The sequence below is a fragment of the Triticum urartu genome, chromosome 1 (genome assembly GCF_003073215.2).
Source record: "Triticum urartu cultivar G1812 chromosome 1, Tu2.1, whole genome shotgun sequence".
Taxonomy (NCBI): domain Eukaryota; kingdom Viridiplantae; phylum Streptophyta; class Magnoliopsida; order Poales; family Poaceae; genus Triticum; species Triticum urartu.
In genome coordinates this window covers 373,626,816-373,643,810 of record NC_053022.1, presented here as the reverse complement: position 1 = coordinate 373,643,810, position 16,995 = coordinate 373,626,816, and positions in this window count along the sequence as shown.

Here is a 16,995-nt window from a genome sequence, read left to right as displayed (position 1 = left end):
GGACTCCAGAGGTGGACGTGTTATCACTTGGGATGATTTCCGTCGAGATTTCCGAGCTCATCATATTCCTCAGAGCGTGGTTGAAAGCAAGCGTGAGGAATTCCGCAACCTGAAGCAAGGCTCTTTGTCTGTCTATGACTACAACAAGTTGTTCCAGAAGCTCGCCCGCTTTGCCAAGCAGGACGTCCCTGATGAGAAGAGCATGACATACCAGTTCAGGGGTGGTCTCAGAGAAGAAATTCAGCTAGCTCTTGTTCTCTTTGAGCCCTTGAGGTACGATGAGTTCTACAACATGGCATTGAAGCAAGAGGCTGCTCAGTTGAGGTGTGATGCTTCCAAGAAGCGAGTCAGAGATGTTACTCCTTCTTCCTCTACTCAAGTGGCCAAGCAGCAGAAGTATTGGATTCCTCCTCCTCCGTTCCGTCAGCCGTATCAGCAGAAGAGCAAAGGTGGCAGTGGTTCTTCCCACCCACCCAACCCTGGCTTTCAGAACAAGACTTCGTCTCAAGCTCCAAGATCGAGTGCTCCGTATCACCGTCCGCTTTCAGAGGTCACGTGCAACAAGTGCCAACAGAAGGGTCACTATGCCAACAAGTGTTTCAACCAGAGGCGTCTTCCTCCTCCTCCTCCTGTCAGATCGGCAAGTATAGTTGTGGTCAAGCATAACCCCAAGCACGCCAAGGTCAATTTGCTGAATGCAGCTCAGGCAGAGGACTCACCAGATGTGATTATGGGTAACCTTCCTGTTAACGATATTCCAGCTAAAGTTCTTTTTGACACTGGTGCATCGCTTTCTTTTATTTCAACTCCATTTGTGGCCAAGCATGATTTTGTGACTGAAAGGATTCCTGTTCCGTTGAAGATTGTGTCTCCGGGCAAGCAAATGACTTCTAACAATTGTGTCCCAGATGTCTCTATCATGTTGGACGATTACAAGTTTCTCTCTTCTCCGGTGGTTCTTGGCAACTCGGATATTGATCTTATTCTCGGAATGGATTGGCTTACTAAGCACAAGGCACATCTTGATTGTGCAGCCAGGCAGATTCAATTGACTCATTCGTCTGAGGATGTAATTGTCTTTGCCGCTCGTGATGATACTATCCGTCTATTTTCTCTCAATGAGAAGGGTGAATTGGACGCTATTTCGCAAATTCCTGTCGTTTGTGAATATCAAGACGTCTTTCCAGAAGAGCTTCCAGGAATGCCTCCGCACCGGCCAGTTGAATTCGTTATTGATCTTGAGCCTGGCACGGAACCTGTGTGCAAGCGTCCTTACAAGCTCGGACCTGAAGAGTTGAAGGAGCTGAAGAAGCAACTCGATATTCAAGAGAAAATGGGTCTCATACGGCCTAGTTCTTCTCCGTGGGGTTGTGGTGTTCTTTTTGTGAAGAAGAAGGATGGAACGGACCGACTTTGTGTTGATTACCGTCCAGTGAACAAGAAGACCATCAAGAACAAATACCCACTTCCCAACATCAATGAGCTGTTCGAACAACTCAAAGGTGCCCAAGTATTCTCCAAGCTTGATCTCCGTATGGGTTATCATCAGATTCGAATCCGTGAGCAAGATATTCCGAAGACGGCTTTAAGGACAAGCTTTGGTTCATATGAATACACTGTCATGTCTTTTGGCCTCGTCAACGCTCCTCCGACGTTCTCTCGCATGATGAACTTCATCTTCAATGCCTACACCAATGACTTCGTTTTGGTCTATCTCGATGACATTCTGGTTTTCTCGAAGAACAAGGAAGATCATGCCAAGCACTTGCGTTTGGTTCTTGATAAGCTCAGAGAACATCAGTTCTACGCCAAGTTCTCCAAGTGTGAGTTTTGGCTTGATGAGGTTCTTTATCTTGGTCATATCATCTCTGCCAAGGGCATTGCCATGAATCCTGAGAAGGTGTCTGCAATTGTGAATTGGGAACCTCCTCAGAATGTGAAGCAGCTCCGTAGCTTCCTCGGTCTCGCAAGCTATTGCCGAAGATTCGTTGAAAACTTTTCTAAGATTGCGAAGCCTCTCTCAAATCTTCTTCAGAAGCACGTCAAGTACGTTTGGTCTCCGGAGTGTGATATTGCTTTCAACACTTTGAAAGAGAAATTGATCACTACTCCAGTTCTGACTCCGCCTGATGAATCCAAGCCGTACGAGGTATTTTGTGATGCCTCTCTCCAAGGTCTTGGCGCAGTATTGATGCAAGAGAAGAAAGTTGTTGCTTATACATCTCGCCAGTTGAAGCCTAATGAGAAGAACTACCCCACTCATGATCTCGAGTTGGCGGCAGTTGTGCATGCTCTTTTGACTTGGAGACATCTTCTATTGGGAAGAAAAGTGGACATTTTCACTGATCACAAGAGTCTCAAGTACATCTTCACTCAGCCTAATCTCAACCTCAGGCAAACTCGATGGGTCGAAATGATTCAAGAGTATAATCCGAGTATTGAGTATACTCCAGGCAAGGCCAATGTGATTGCTGACGCTTTGAGCAGGAAAGCTTACTGCAACAGTCTGATTCTTAAGCCTTATCAACCCGAGCTTTGTGAAGCTTTCCGCAAACTTAATCTGCAAGTTGTTCCCCAAGGTTTCCTCGCCAACCTTCTAGTCTCTCCTACCTTGGAAGACCAGATTCGCCAAGCCCAGCTTCTTGATGCGATGGTGAAAAAGGTGAAGATTGGGATTGCCAAGAGCCAGTCCAAGTACAAGTGCTACCGCCTTGATGACAAGGACACTCTCTTCTTCGAGGATCGTATTGTTGTACCCAAAGGTGACCTTCGTAAAGTGATCATGAACGAGGCTCACAATTCTTTCCTCTCCATCCACCCTGGGAGCACGAACATGTATCAGGACCTCAAGCAGGCTTATTGGTGGACTCGAATGAAGCGCGAGATCGCTCAATTCGTGAACGAATGTGATGTCTGCAGAAGAGTGAAGGCAGAACACCAAAGGCCAGCAGGTCTCCTCCAACCTCTTGCCATTCCAGAATGGAAGTTTGACCACATTGAAATGGACTTCGTGACTGGGTTTCCAAAGTCCAAGCGTAGCAATGATGCTATATTCGTTGTCATCGACAAACTCACCAAAGTGGCTCACTTTCTGCCTATCAAAGAGTTGATCACTGCAGCTCAATTGGCGGAACTCTATACTTCTCGGATCTGCACGGTATTCCTCAAGTGATCTCTTCAGACCGTGGCAGCATCTTTACCTCGAAGTTTTGGGATTCTTTTCAGAAGGCCATGGGCACCAACATCCGCTTCAGCACAGCTTTCCATCCTCAAACTAGCGGTCAAGTCGAGCGTGTCAACCAGATTCTTGAAGATATGCTCAAGGCTTGTGTGATCTCCTTCGGCATGAAGTGGGAGGATTGTCTTCCTTATGCTGAATTCTCCTACAACAACAGTTTTCAAGCAAGTTCGGGCAAGGCCCCATTTGAAATTCTGTATGGCAGGAAGTGCCGTACCCGTCTCAACTGGTCTGAAACCGGTGAACGTCAGCTTTTGGGTAATGACTTAATCACAGAAGTAGAAGAAATGTGCAAAGTCATTCGCGATAACCTCAAAGCAGCCCAATCCCGCCAGAAGAGCTACTATGATAGTAAGCACCATGATTTGGCTTTCGAGATCAGAGATCATGTTTACCTCCACGTCTCTCCTATGAAAGGTACTCGTCGCTTCGGTATCAAAGGGAAGCTTGCCACTAGATACGTGGGACCTTTCAAGATTGTCAGCAAGAGAGGCGACCTCGCCTATCAACTCGAGCTTCCTTCAAACTTTGCAAATGTTCATGACGTGTTCCATGTCTCTCAGCTTCGAAAGTGCTTCAAGACTCCTGACCGCACAGTCAACTTCGAGGACATTGATCTCCAAGAAGATCTCTCTTATCGTGAGCACCCAGTTGCTATTCTCGAAGAGACTGAACGCAAGACTCGCAACAAGTCAATCAAATTTCTCAAAGTCAAGTGGTCACACCATTCCGACCGTGAAGCTACCTGGGAACGCGAGGATCATCTCCGTTCCGAGTACCCGGCATTCTTTCAATCCTATATCTCGGGACGAGATCCTTTCGTAGTGGTGGAGTGTTGTAACACCCCGGATGTAACTTTCCCTATTTGTACTCCAACTCTTGCTGTTTCCGGCGTTTAGTTATATTTATTTCCTCGGGCTCGGGTTTTGTCTCCGTGTGTTGTTGTCGTTGTCATGCATCTCATATCATGTCATCATGTGCATTGCATCTGCATACGTGTTCGTCTCATGCATTCGAGCATTTTCCCCGTTGTCCGTTTTGCATTCCGTCGCTTCGTTCTTCTCCGGTGGTCATTTCTAGCTTTCTTTCGTGTGCGGTGATTAAACATTTACGGATTGGACCGAGACTTGCCAAGCGGCCTTGGTTTACTACCGGTAGACCGCCTGTCAAGTTTCGTATCATTTGGACTTCGTTTGATACTCCAACGGTTAACCGAGGGACCGAAAAGGCCTCGTGTGTGTTGCAGCCCAACACCCCTCCAATTTGGCCCAAAACCCACCTAAGTCTTCTCCATCATCTAGATCGTTCGATCACGATCGCGTGGCCGAAAACCGCACCTCATTTGAACTCTCCTAGCTCCCTCTATGGCTATAAATAGATCCCCTCCGTTTTCGGATCATTCTACCCTAAATCTAGCCCCCCTCGTCTCTCCGCGCGCCGGACGCGCCGGACATCACCGCCGCCGCGAATCGCGCGCCGCCACGTGGCCGCACTGCACCCACATCGCCGCCTCTGTCCCGCCGGTCCGCTCGGCCCGGCCGGGGCCCTCGAAGCCCATCGGCTCGCCCCCGCCACCCGCCGTGCCCGCGCCTCCCGCGCCCGACCCCGCCGCCTGCGCCTCGCCTCCGCCGCCCGCCGTCACCGCGCCGCGCCGCCACGGACCACGTCGCCGGCCGCCGCGCCGCGCCTCCCGACCCGGCTCCGCCGCCTCCTCCGACGTCGCCGCGCCTCCCCCGACCCGCCGGTGACCGGATCCGGCGAGATCCGGCCCGGTAGGACCTCGGGCCCCTCCTCCTTCGAGCTCCGGCAGCTTCTCCGGCCATCTAGAGTGCTCCCTCCGGCGAACCTCGATCGGCATGCAAATCTGGATCTAGGATATTTTCTCGTTCGGTTGACTTTTTGCTCGAAACCCTAATCCATGTGCTCATGTTCACGGCTCCGTAACTTCACATCCGTAGCTTTGATTCATGCATATAGCATATCAAAATGTTCATCTCAGAGAGTACATCATTTCATTCCATTGCATCATTTTCATTTGAGTTCATCTTGATGCCCGAAATGCTGTTAGAAGAGAGCTACTTGAGTTATTTGTCAGATCTGCTACTCCGTTTAGCTTTTTGTCATTTTTGCCATGATTAATGTGTGCATGCTATGCCCTGATGCTCTACATATGTTTTGTTAAGGGTTTTGTCATCTTTCCAGAGGTGCAACCCATGTATTTTTGTGATGTGTGAGGTGACTAGTGCAAGCTTGCAAAGTGGTGCACTTGCTAATTCTGTTTTCAGGGACTTAGTAATTTCACTAAGCCTTGGAGCTGTTTATCTCATGATGTCATATGTTCATGTTGTTTCCTAGTGATCCGTGCCTCTTTTAAGGATGATCAGTAAGGATGTTTTGTTAATAGTGTAGTGCTCTATCCATCCATGTCTTTTTTTGCAATTATGGAGCACCCTAGCTTGAGTCAATCGAGCTCTACTTTTGCTACTCTGTGAATCTGGGCAGATTGTCAACTTGTTTGCAATTTTGCCGATGATGTTGTAGTTGATCCGTGCATGCTATGCTATTGTTCTTGCCATGTCTAGCTTGCATTTTGTGCCTTCATGATGGATGTGTGCTTGTCTTGCCATGACTTGCACCGTAGTGAGTGCATCGAGCTCATAAACATGCCTACTTGAGCTATATTTCAGCTTGCTCCAGTTTTCACTATGTATAAAAACTGATTATGTTTTTGCTATGTTCACATGCTTGCAATTGTATTTTCTGATCCCTTTTGGCTCAAGGTCACTAAGGGACTTTTGTTAAGCTCTTTGAGTAGCTCCATGCCATGCTTTACTTTGCCATGTTCAGATCCTGTAGCATGTAGTTTTGTTGCTCCGAAGAGGGCTACCTGATCTGAAATTTCAGACAAGTGTTAATTTCACCAAGTCTGAGATCTGTTTTCCATATGCATTTTTGCCATGCTTGTTTGAACCTGTTAATGGATGAATTGGCCGTAGCTCAGTGCTAAACTTTTGTTAAGCATCTTGTGTGCATCCCTGTCATGTATTTTGTTGTCATGTTTGGGTGTTGTAGCATGTTCATCTCATTGCATTTAGATGCCTACTTGCTGTAAATCACAGACCGGTGCCATTTTTGAATCGCTTGCCATTTACAAACCGTAACTCCGATTCCGGCGTTCTTTATATCGTTTTCAAGCGATTTCACCTCATCTTTCCAGTGGCCCACTTGGATTTCCATGTTGAGGCCAGGTTCATGCATTTCCTGTCATATCTTGCATTTTGCATCCCGCATCGCATCCCGCATAGCATATCATCTTTACATTGTGTTGTTTGAGTTTGCACGTGGTTGATTGTATCCTTGTTGCTTGTTTGTCTTGTTTGGGTAGAGCCGGGAGATGAGTTCGCTAACGAGGAGCCCGTTGAGTTTGCTTTCGAGGATCCAGTCAACTCTGACAACTGTGAAGGCAAGATGATCATACCCTCGAAATCACTACTATCTTTGCTATGCTAGTTTGCTCGCTCTTTTGCTATGCCATTGCTACGATGCCTACCATTTGCTTGCAAGCCTCCCAAATTGCCATGTCAAACCTCTAACCCACCATGTCCTAGCAAACCGTTGATTGGCTATGTTACCGCTTTTGCTCAGCCCCTCTTATAGCGTTGCTAGTTGTAGGTGAAGATTGAAGGCCGTTCCTTGTTGGAACATTTATTTACTTGTTGGGATATCATTATATTATCTTGTTATCTTAATGCATCTATATACTTGGTAAAGGGTGGAAGGCTCGGCCTCTCGCCTAGTGTTTTGTTCCACTCTTGCCGCCCTAGTTTCCGTCATATCGGTGTTATGTTCCCGGATTTTGCGTTCCTTACGCGGTTGGGTTATAATGGGAACCCCTTGATAGTTCGCCTTGATTAAAGCTTTTCCAGCAATGCCCAACCTTGGTTTTACCATTCGCCACCTAGCCTTTTTTCCCCTTGGGTTACCGGAGCCCGAGGGTCATCTTATTTTAAACTCCCCCGGGCCAGTGCTCCTCTGAGTGTTGGTCCAAATAGAGCCACTTGCAGCGCCACCTCGGGGCAACTTGAGGGTTGGTTTTAGTTGTACGTAGTGTTCATCTGAGTGTGCCCTGAGAAAGAGATATGTGCAGCTCCTATCGGGATTTGTCGGCACATTCGGGCGGTGTTGCTGGATTTGTTTCAACCTGTCGAAGTGTCTTGAGTAACCGAGATACCGAGTCTGATCGGAACATCTTGGGAGGAGGTCTATTCCTTCGTTGACCGTGAGAGCTTGTTATGGGCTAAGTTGTTGGGTTTCGTAGTAATTTCAAAAAATTTCCTACGCACACGCAAGATCATGGTGATGCATAGCAACAAGAGGGGAGAGTGTGATCTACGTACCCTTGTAGATCGACAACGGAAGCGTTTGGTTGATGTAGTCGTACGTCTCCACGGCCGGACCGATCAAGCACCGAAACTACGGCACCTCCGAGTTCTAGCACACGTTCAGCTCGATGACGATCCCCGGACTCCGATCCAGCAAAGTGTCGGGGAAGAGTTCCGTCAGCACGACGGCATGGTGACGATCTTGATGTACTACCGTCGCAGGGCTTCGCCTAAGTACCGCTACAATATTATCAAGGACTATGGTGGAAGGGGGCACCGCACACGGCTAAGAATGTGATCACGTGGATCAACTTGTGTCCATGGGGTGCCCCTTGCCTCAGTATATAAAGGATGGAGGAGGAGGAGGCCGGCCAAGGCAATTGGTGCGGCCAGGATGTGGAGTCCTACTAGGACTCCAAGTCCTAGTAGGAGTCCACCAAGAGGGGAGGAAGGGAGAAGGAGGTAGAGGAGAAGGAAAGGTGGCCGGCCCCCTTTTCCCTAGTCCAATTCGGACCAGAGGGGAGGGGGGCGCAGCAGCCCCTTGGCCCTTTCTCCTCTTCCCCACTAAAGCCCATCAAGGCCCATTGCTTCTCCCGTAACTACCCGGTACTCCGAAAAATACCCGAATCACTCGGAACCTTTCCGATGTCCGAATATAGTCGTCCAATATATCGATCTTTAGTCTCGACCATTTCGAGACTCCTCGTCATGTCCGTGATCACATCCGGGACTCCGAACAACCTTCGGTACATCAAAATGCATAAACTCATAATAACTGTCATCGTAACGTTAAGCGTGCGGACCCTACGGTTCGAGAACAATGTAGACATGACCGAGACACATCTCCGGTCAATAACCAATAGCGGGACCTGGATTGCTCATATTGGCTCCCACATATTCTACGAAGATCTTTATCGGTCAGACCGCATAACAACATACGTTGTTCCCTTTGTCATCGGTATGTTACTTGCCCGAGATTCGATCGTCGGTATATCAATACCTAGTTCAATCTTGTTACCGGCAAGTCTCTTTACTCGTTCCGTAATACATCATCCGCAACTAACTCATTAGTTGCAATGCTGCAAGGCTTGAGTGATGTGCATTACCAAGAGGGCCCAAAGATACCTCTCCGACAATCAGAGTGACAAATCCTAATCTCGAAATGCGCCAACCCAACAAGTACCTTCGGAGACACCTGTAGAGCACCTTTATAATCACCCAGTTACGTTGTGACGTTTGGTAGCACACAAAGTGTTCCTCCGGTAAACGGGAGTTGCATAATCTCATAGTCATAGGAACATGTATAAGTCATGAAGAAAGCAATAGCAACATACTAAACGATCGAGTGCTAAGCTAACGAAATGGGTCAAGTCAATCACATCATTCTCCTAATGATGTGATCCCGTTAATCAAATGACAACTCATGTCTATGGTTAGGAAACATAACCATCTTTGATAAACGAGCTAGTCAAGTAGAGGCATACCAGTGACACTCTGTTTGTCTATGTATTCACACATGTATTATGTTTCCGGTTAATACAATTCTAGCATGAATAATAAACATTTATCATGATATAAGGAAATAAATAATAACTTTATTATTGCCTCTAGGGCATATTTCCTTCAGTCTCCCACTTGCACTAGAGTCAATAATCTAGTTCAGATCGCCATGTGATTTAACAGCAATAGTTCACATCACCATGTGATTAACACCCATAGTTCACATCGATATGTGATCAACACCCAAAGGGTTTACTAGAGTCAGTAATCTAGTTCACATCGCTATGTGATTAACACCCAAAGAGTACTAAGGTGTGATCATGTTTTGCTTGTGAGATAATTTTAGTCAATGGGTCTGTCACATTCAGATCCGTAAGTATTTTGTGAATTTCTATGTCAACAATGCTCTGCACGGAGCTACTCTAGCTTATTGCTCCCACTTTCAATATGTATCTAGATCGAGACTTAGAGTCATCCAGATCTGTGTCAATACTTGCATCGACGTAACTTTTTACGACGAACCTTTTTGTCACCTCCATAATTGAGAAATATTTCCTTATTCCAGTAAGGATAATTTTGACCGCTGTCCAGTGATCTACTCTTAGATCACTATCGTATTCCCTTGCTTAACACAGTGTAGGGTATACAATAGATCTGGTACATAGCATGGCATACTTTATAGAACCTATGGCTGGGGCATAGGGAATGACTTTCATTCTATTTCTATCTTCTGCCGTGGTCGGGCTTTGAGTCTTACTCAATTTCACACCTTGTAACACAGGCAAGAACTCTTTCTTTGACTGCTCCATTTTGAACTACTTCAAAATCTTGTCAAGGTTTGTACTTATTGAAAAAACTTATCAAGCGTCTTGATCTATCTCTATAGATCTTGATATTCAATATGTAAGTAGCTTCACCGAGGTCTTTCTTTGAAACACTCCTTTCAAACACTCCTTTATGCTTTGCAGAATAATTCTACATTATCTTTGATCAACAATATGTCATTCACATATACTTATCAGAAATTTTGTAGTGCTCCCACTCACTTTCTTGTAAATACAAGCTTCACCGCAAGTCTGTATAAATCTATATGCTTTGATCATACTATCAAGCGTTTATTTCCAACTCTGAGATGCTTGCACCAGTCCATAGATGGATCGCTGGAGCTTGCTTATTTTGTTAGCACCTTTAGGATTGACAAAACCTTCTGGTTGCATCATATACAACTCTTTCTTTAAGAAATTCATTAAGGATTGCAGTTTTGTTATCCATTTGCCAGATTTCATAAAATGCGGCAATTGCTAACATGATTTGGACAGACTTTTAAGCATCGATACAAGTGAGAAAATCTCATCGTAGTCAACACCTTGAACTTTGTCAAAAACCTTTTGCGACAATTCTAGCTTTGTAGATAGTAACACTACTATCAGCGTCTGTCTTCCTCTTGAATATCCATTTATTTTCTATGGCTTACCGATCATCGGGCAAGTCAACCAAAGTCCATACTTTGTGCTCATACATGGATCCCATCTCAGATTTCATGGCCTCAAGCCATTTTGCGGAATCTGGGCTCACCATCGCTTCTTCATAGTTCGCAAGTTCGTCATGGTCTAGTAACATGACTTCCAGAACAGGATTACCGTACCACTCTGGTGCGGATCTCACTCTGGTTTACCTACGAGATTTGGTAGTAACTTGATCTGAAGTTACATGATCATCATCATTAGCTTCCTCACTAATTGGTGTAGTAGTCACAAGAACAGATTTCTCTGATGAACTACTTTCCAATAAGGGAGATGGTACAATTACCTTATCAAGTTTTCTACTTTCCTCCCACTCACTTCTTTCGAGAGAAACTCCTTCTCTGGAAAGGATCCATTCTTAGCAACGAATGTCTTGCCTTCGGATCTGTGATAGAAGGTGTACCCAATAGTCTCCTTGGGTATCCTATGAAGACATATTTCTCCGATTTGGGTTTGAGCTTATCAGGATGAAACTTTTTCATATAAGCATCACAATCCCAAACTTTAAGAAACAACAACTTCGGTTTCTTGCCAAACCACAGTTCAGATTGTGTTGTCTCAACGGACTTAGATGGTGCCCTTTTAAACGTGAATGCAGTTGTCTTTAATGCATAACCCCAAAATGATAGTGGTAGATCGGTAAGAGACATCATAGGTCGCACCATATCTAATAAAGTACGGTTATGACGTTCGGACACACCATTATGTTGTGATGTTCCAGGTGGCGTGACTAGTGAAACTATTTCACATTGTTTTAACTGAAGACCAAACTCATAACTCAAATACTCTTCTCCACGATCAGATCGTAGAAACTTTATTTTCTTGTTATGATGATTTTCCACTTCACTCTGAAATTCTTTGAACTTTTCAAATGTTTCAGACTTATGTTTCATCAAGTAGATATACTCATATCTGCTCAAATCATCTGTGAAGATCAGAAAATAATGATACCTGTCACGAGTCTCAATATTCATCGGACCACATACATCAGTATGTATGATTTCCAACAAATTTGTTGCTCGCTCCATTGCTCTGAAAAACGGAGTCTTAGTCATCTTGCCCATGAGGCATGGTTCGCAAGCATCAACTGATTCATAATCAAGTGATTCCAAAAGCCCATCAGCATGGACTTTCTTCATGCGCTTTACACCAATATGACCTAAACAGCAGTGCCACAAATAAGTTGCACTATCATTATTAACTTTGCATGTTTTGGTTTCAATATTATGATTATGTGTATTACTACGATCGAGATCCAACGAACTATTTTCATTGGGTGTGTAACCATATAAGGTTTTATTCATGTAAACAGAACAACAATTTATTCTCTTACTTAAATGAATAACCGTATTACAATAAACATGATCAAATCATATTCATGCTCAATGCAAACACCAAATAACACTTATTTAGGTTCAACACTAATCCCAAAAGTATAGGGAGTGTGCGATGATGATCATATCAATCTTGGAACCACTTCCAACACACATCGTCACTTCACCCTTAACTAGTCTCTGTTTATTCTGCAACTCCCGTTTCGAGTTACTAATCTTAGCAACTGAACTAGTATCTATTACTGAGGGGTTGCTATAAACACTAGTAAAGTACACATCAATAACATGTATATCAAATATACTTATGTTCACTTTGCCATCCTTCTTATCCGCCAATCACTTGGGGTAGTTCTGCTTTCAGTGACCAGTCCTTTTGCAGTAGAAGCACTTAGTCTCAGGCTTAGGATCAGACTTGGGCTTCTTCACTTGAGCAGCAACTTGCTTGCCGTTCTTCTTGAAGTTCCCCTTCTACCCTTTGCCCTTTTCTTGAAACTACTGGTTTTGTCAACCATCAACACTTGATGTTTTTCTTGATTTCTACCTTCATTGATTTCAGCATCACGAAGAGCTTGGGAGTTGTTTCCGTTATCCCTTGCATATTATAGTTCATCACAAAGTTCTACTAACTTGGTGGTGGTGACTAGAGAATTCTGTCAATCACTATCTTATCTGGAAGATTAACTCCCACTTGATTCAAGCGATCGTAGTACCCAGACAATCTGAGCACATGCTCACTAGTTGAGCGATTCTCCTCCATCTTTTAGCTATAGAACTTGTTGGAGACTTCATATCTCTCAACTCGGGTATTTTCTTGAAATATTAACTTCAACTCCTGGAACATCTCATATGGTCCATGACATTCAAAACGTCTTTGAAGTCCCGATTCTAAGCCATTTAAGTATGGTGCACTAAACTATCAAGTAGTCATCATATTGAGCTAGCCAAACGTTCATAACGTCTGCATCTACTCCTGCAATAGGTCTGTCACCTAGCGGTGCATCAAGGACATAATTCTTTTGTGCAGCAATGAGGATAAACCTCAGATCACGGATCCAATCCGCATCATTGCTACTAACATCTTTCAACACAATTTTTTCTAGGAACATATCAAAATAAACACAGGGAAGCAACAACGCGAGCTATTGATCTATAACATAATTTGCAAAATACTACCAGGACTAAGTTCATGATAAATTTAAGTTCAATTTAATCATATTACTTAAGAACTCCCACTTAGATAGACATCCCTCTAATCCTCTAAGTGATTACGTGATCCAAATCAACTAAACCATGTCCGATCATCACGTGAGATGGAGTAGTTTCATTGGTGAACATCGCTATGTTGATCATATCTACTATATGATTCACGCTCGACCTTTCGGTCTCCGTGTTCCGAGGCCATATCTGTATATGCTTGGCTCGTCAAGTATAACCTGAGTATTCCGCGTGTGCAACTGTTTTGCACCCGTTGTATTTGAACGTAGAGCCTATCACACCCGATCATCACGTGGTGTCTCAGCACGAAGAACTTTCACAACGGTGCATACTCAGGGAGAACACTTATTGATAATTAGTGAGAGATCATCTTATAATGCTACCGTCATTCAAAGCATGATAAGATGCATAAAAGATAAACATCACATGCAATCAATATAAGTGATATGATATGGCCATCATCATCTTGTGCTTGTGATCTCCATCTTCGAAGCACCGTCGTGATCACCATCGTCACCGGTGCGACACCTTGATCTCCATCGTAGCATCGTTGTCGTCTCGCCAATCTTATGCTTCCATGACTATCGCTACCGCTTAGTGATAAAGTAAAGCATTACAGCGCGATTGCATTGCATACAATAAAGCGACAACCATATGGCTCCTGCCAGTTGCCGATAACTCGGTTACAAAACATGATCATCTCATACAATAAAATTTAGCATCATGTCTTGACCATATCACATCACAACATGCCCTGCAAAAACAAGTTAGACATCCTCTACTTTGTTGTTGCAAGTTTTTACGTGGCTGCTACGGGCTTAAGCAAGAACCAATCTTACCTACGCATCAAAACCACAACGATAGTTTGTCAAGTTGGTGCTGTTTTAACCTTCACAAGGACCGGGCGTAGCCACACTCGGTTCAACTAAAGTTGGAGAAACTGTCACCCGCAAGCCACCTATGTGCAAAGCACGTCGGGAGAACCGGTCTCGCGTAAGCGTACGCGTAATGTCGGTCCGGGCCGCTTCGTCCAACAATACCGCCGAACCAAAGTATGACATGCTGGTAAGCAGTATGACTTATATCACCCACAACTCACTTGTGTTCTACTCGTGCATATAACATCAACATATAAAACCTAGGCTCGGATGCCACTGTTGGGTTTCGTAGTAATTTCAAAAAAATTCCTACGCACACGCAAGATCATGGTGATGCATAGCAACGAGAGGGGAGAGTGTGATCTACGCACCCTTGTAGATCGACAACGGAAGCGTTTGGTTGATGTAGTCGTACGTCTCCACGGCCGGACCGATCAAGCACCGAAACTACGGCACCTCCGAGTTCTAGCACACGTTCAGCTCGATGACGATCCCCGGACTCCGATCCAGCAAAGTGTCGGGGAAGAGTTCCGTCAGCACGACGGCGTGGTGACGATCTTGATGTACTACCGTCGCAGGGCTTCGCCTAAGCACCGCTACAATATTATCAAGGACTATGGTGGAAGGGGGCACCGCACACGGCTAAGAATGTGATCACGTGGATCAACTTGTGTCCATGGGGTGCCCCTTGCCTCAGTATATAAAGGATGGAGGAGGAGGAGGCCGGCCAAGGCAATTGGTGCGGCCAGGATGTGGAGTCCTACTAGGACTCCAAGTCCTAGTAGGAGTCCACCAAGAGGGGAGGAAGGGAGAAGGAGGTAGAGGAGAAGGAAAGGTGGCCGGCCCCCTTTTCCCTAGTCCAATTCGGACCAGAGGGGAGGGGGGCGCAGCAGCCCCTTGGCCCTTTCTCCTCTTCCCACTAAAGCCCATCAAGGCCCATTACTTCTCCCGTAACTACCCGGTACTCCGAAAAATACCCGAATCACTCGGAACCTTTCCGATGTCCGAATATAGTCGTCCAATATATCGATCTTTACGTCTCGACCATTTCGAGACTCCTCGTCATGTCCCCGATCTCATCCGGGACTCCGAACTCCTTCGGTACATCAAAACTCATAAACTCATAATATAACTGTCATCGAAACCTTAAGCGTGCGGACCCTACGGGTTCGAGAACAATGTAGACATGGCCGAGATGCGTCTCCGGTCAATAACCAATAGCGGAACCTGGATGCTCATATTGGCTCCCACATATTCTACGAAGATCTTTATCGGTCAGACCGCATAACAACATACGTTGTTCGCTTTGTCATCGGTATGTTACTTGCCCGAGATTCGATCGTCGGTATCTCAATACCTAGTTCAATCTCGTTACCGGCAAGTCTCTTTACTCGTTTTGTAATACATCATCTCGCAACTAACTCATTAATTGCAATGCTTGCAAGGCTTATGTGATGTGCATTACCGAGAGGGCCCAGAGATACCTCTCTGACAATCGGAGTGACAAATCCTAATCTCGAAATACGCCAACCCAACATGTACCTTTGGAGACACCTGTAGAGCACCTTTATAATCACCCAGTTACGTTGTGACGTTTGGTAGCACACAAAGTGTTCCTCTGGCAAACGGGAGTTGCATAATCTCATAGTCATAGGAACATGTATAAGTCATGAAGAAAGCAATAGCAACATACTAAACGATCAGGTGCTAAGCTAACGGAATGGGTCATGTCAATCAGATCATTCACCTAATGATGTGATCCCGTTAATCAAATAACAACTCTTTGTCCATGGTTAGGAAACATAACCATCTTTGATTAACGAGCTAGTCAAGTAGAGGCATACCAGTGACACTCTGTTTGTCTATGTATTCACACATGTATTATGTTTCCGGTTAATACAATTCTAGCATGAATAATAAACATTTATCATGATATAAGGAAATAAATAATAACTTTATTATTGCCTCTAGGGCATATTTCCTTCATAAGTTGGGACTCCCCTGCAGGGATTTGAACTTTCGAAAGTCGTGCCCGCGGTTATGGGCAGATGGGAATTTGTTAATGTCCGGTTGTAGATAACTTGAACCTTAACTTAATTAAAATGAATCAACTGAGTGTGTTACCGTGATGGCTTCTTCTCGGCGGAGTCCGGAAAGTGGACACGGTGTTGGAGTAATGTTTGCGCAGGTTGCTCTCTAGTTTCTCGCTCGCGCTTTGCCTCCTCTTTTCGCTCTCTTTTGCGAATAAGTTAGCCACCATGCTTGCTAGTCGCTTGCTGCAGCTCCACTTATACTTACCTTGCCTTTACCTATAAGCTTAAATAGTCTTGATCACGAGGGTGCGAGATTGCCGAGTCCCTGTGGCTCACAGATTACTATTACACCAGATGCAGGGCCAGATGATTCTTCTCCAGCAGACGCGTATGAGCTCAAGTGGGAGTTCGACGAAGACTCTCAACGTTACTATGTTTCCTTTCCCGATGATCAGTAGTGGTGCCCAGTTGGGGGTGATTGGGACCGTGTCGCATGTTGGGTTCTCTTTTATTTTGGCGCCGTAGTCGGGCCATGAGTGTTTGGATGATGTAATGTTATTTATGTACTTGATTGACGTGGCGAGTGTAAGCCAACTATGTTATCTCCCCTTTCATTATTATATTACATGGGATGTTGTGAAGATTGCCTAACTTGCGACATATGCCTTCAATACGACTATGTCTCTAAGTCGTGCCTCGACACGTGGGAGCTATAGTCGCATCGAGGGTGTTACACTAGTCATCTAAATGATCACATGATCCAAATCAACTAAACCATGTCCGATCATCACGTGAGATGGAGTAGTTTTCAATGGTGAACATCAGTATGTTGATCATATCTACTATATGATTCACGCTTGACCTTTCGGTCTCCAGTGTTCCGAGGCCTTAT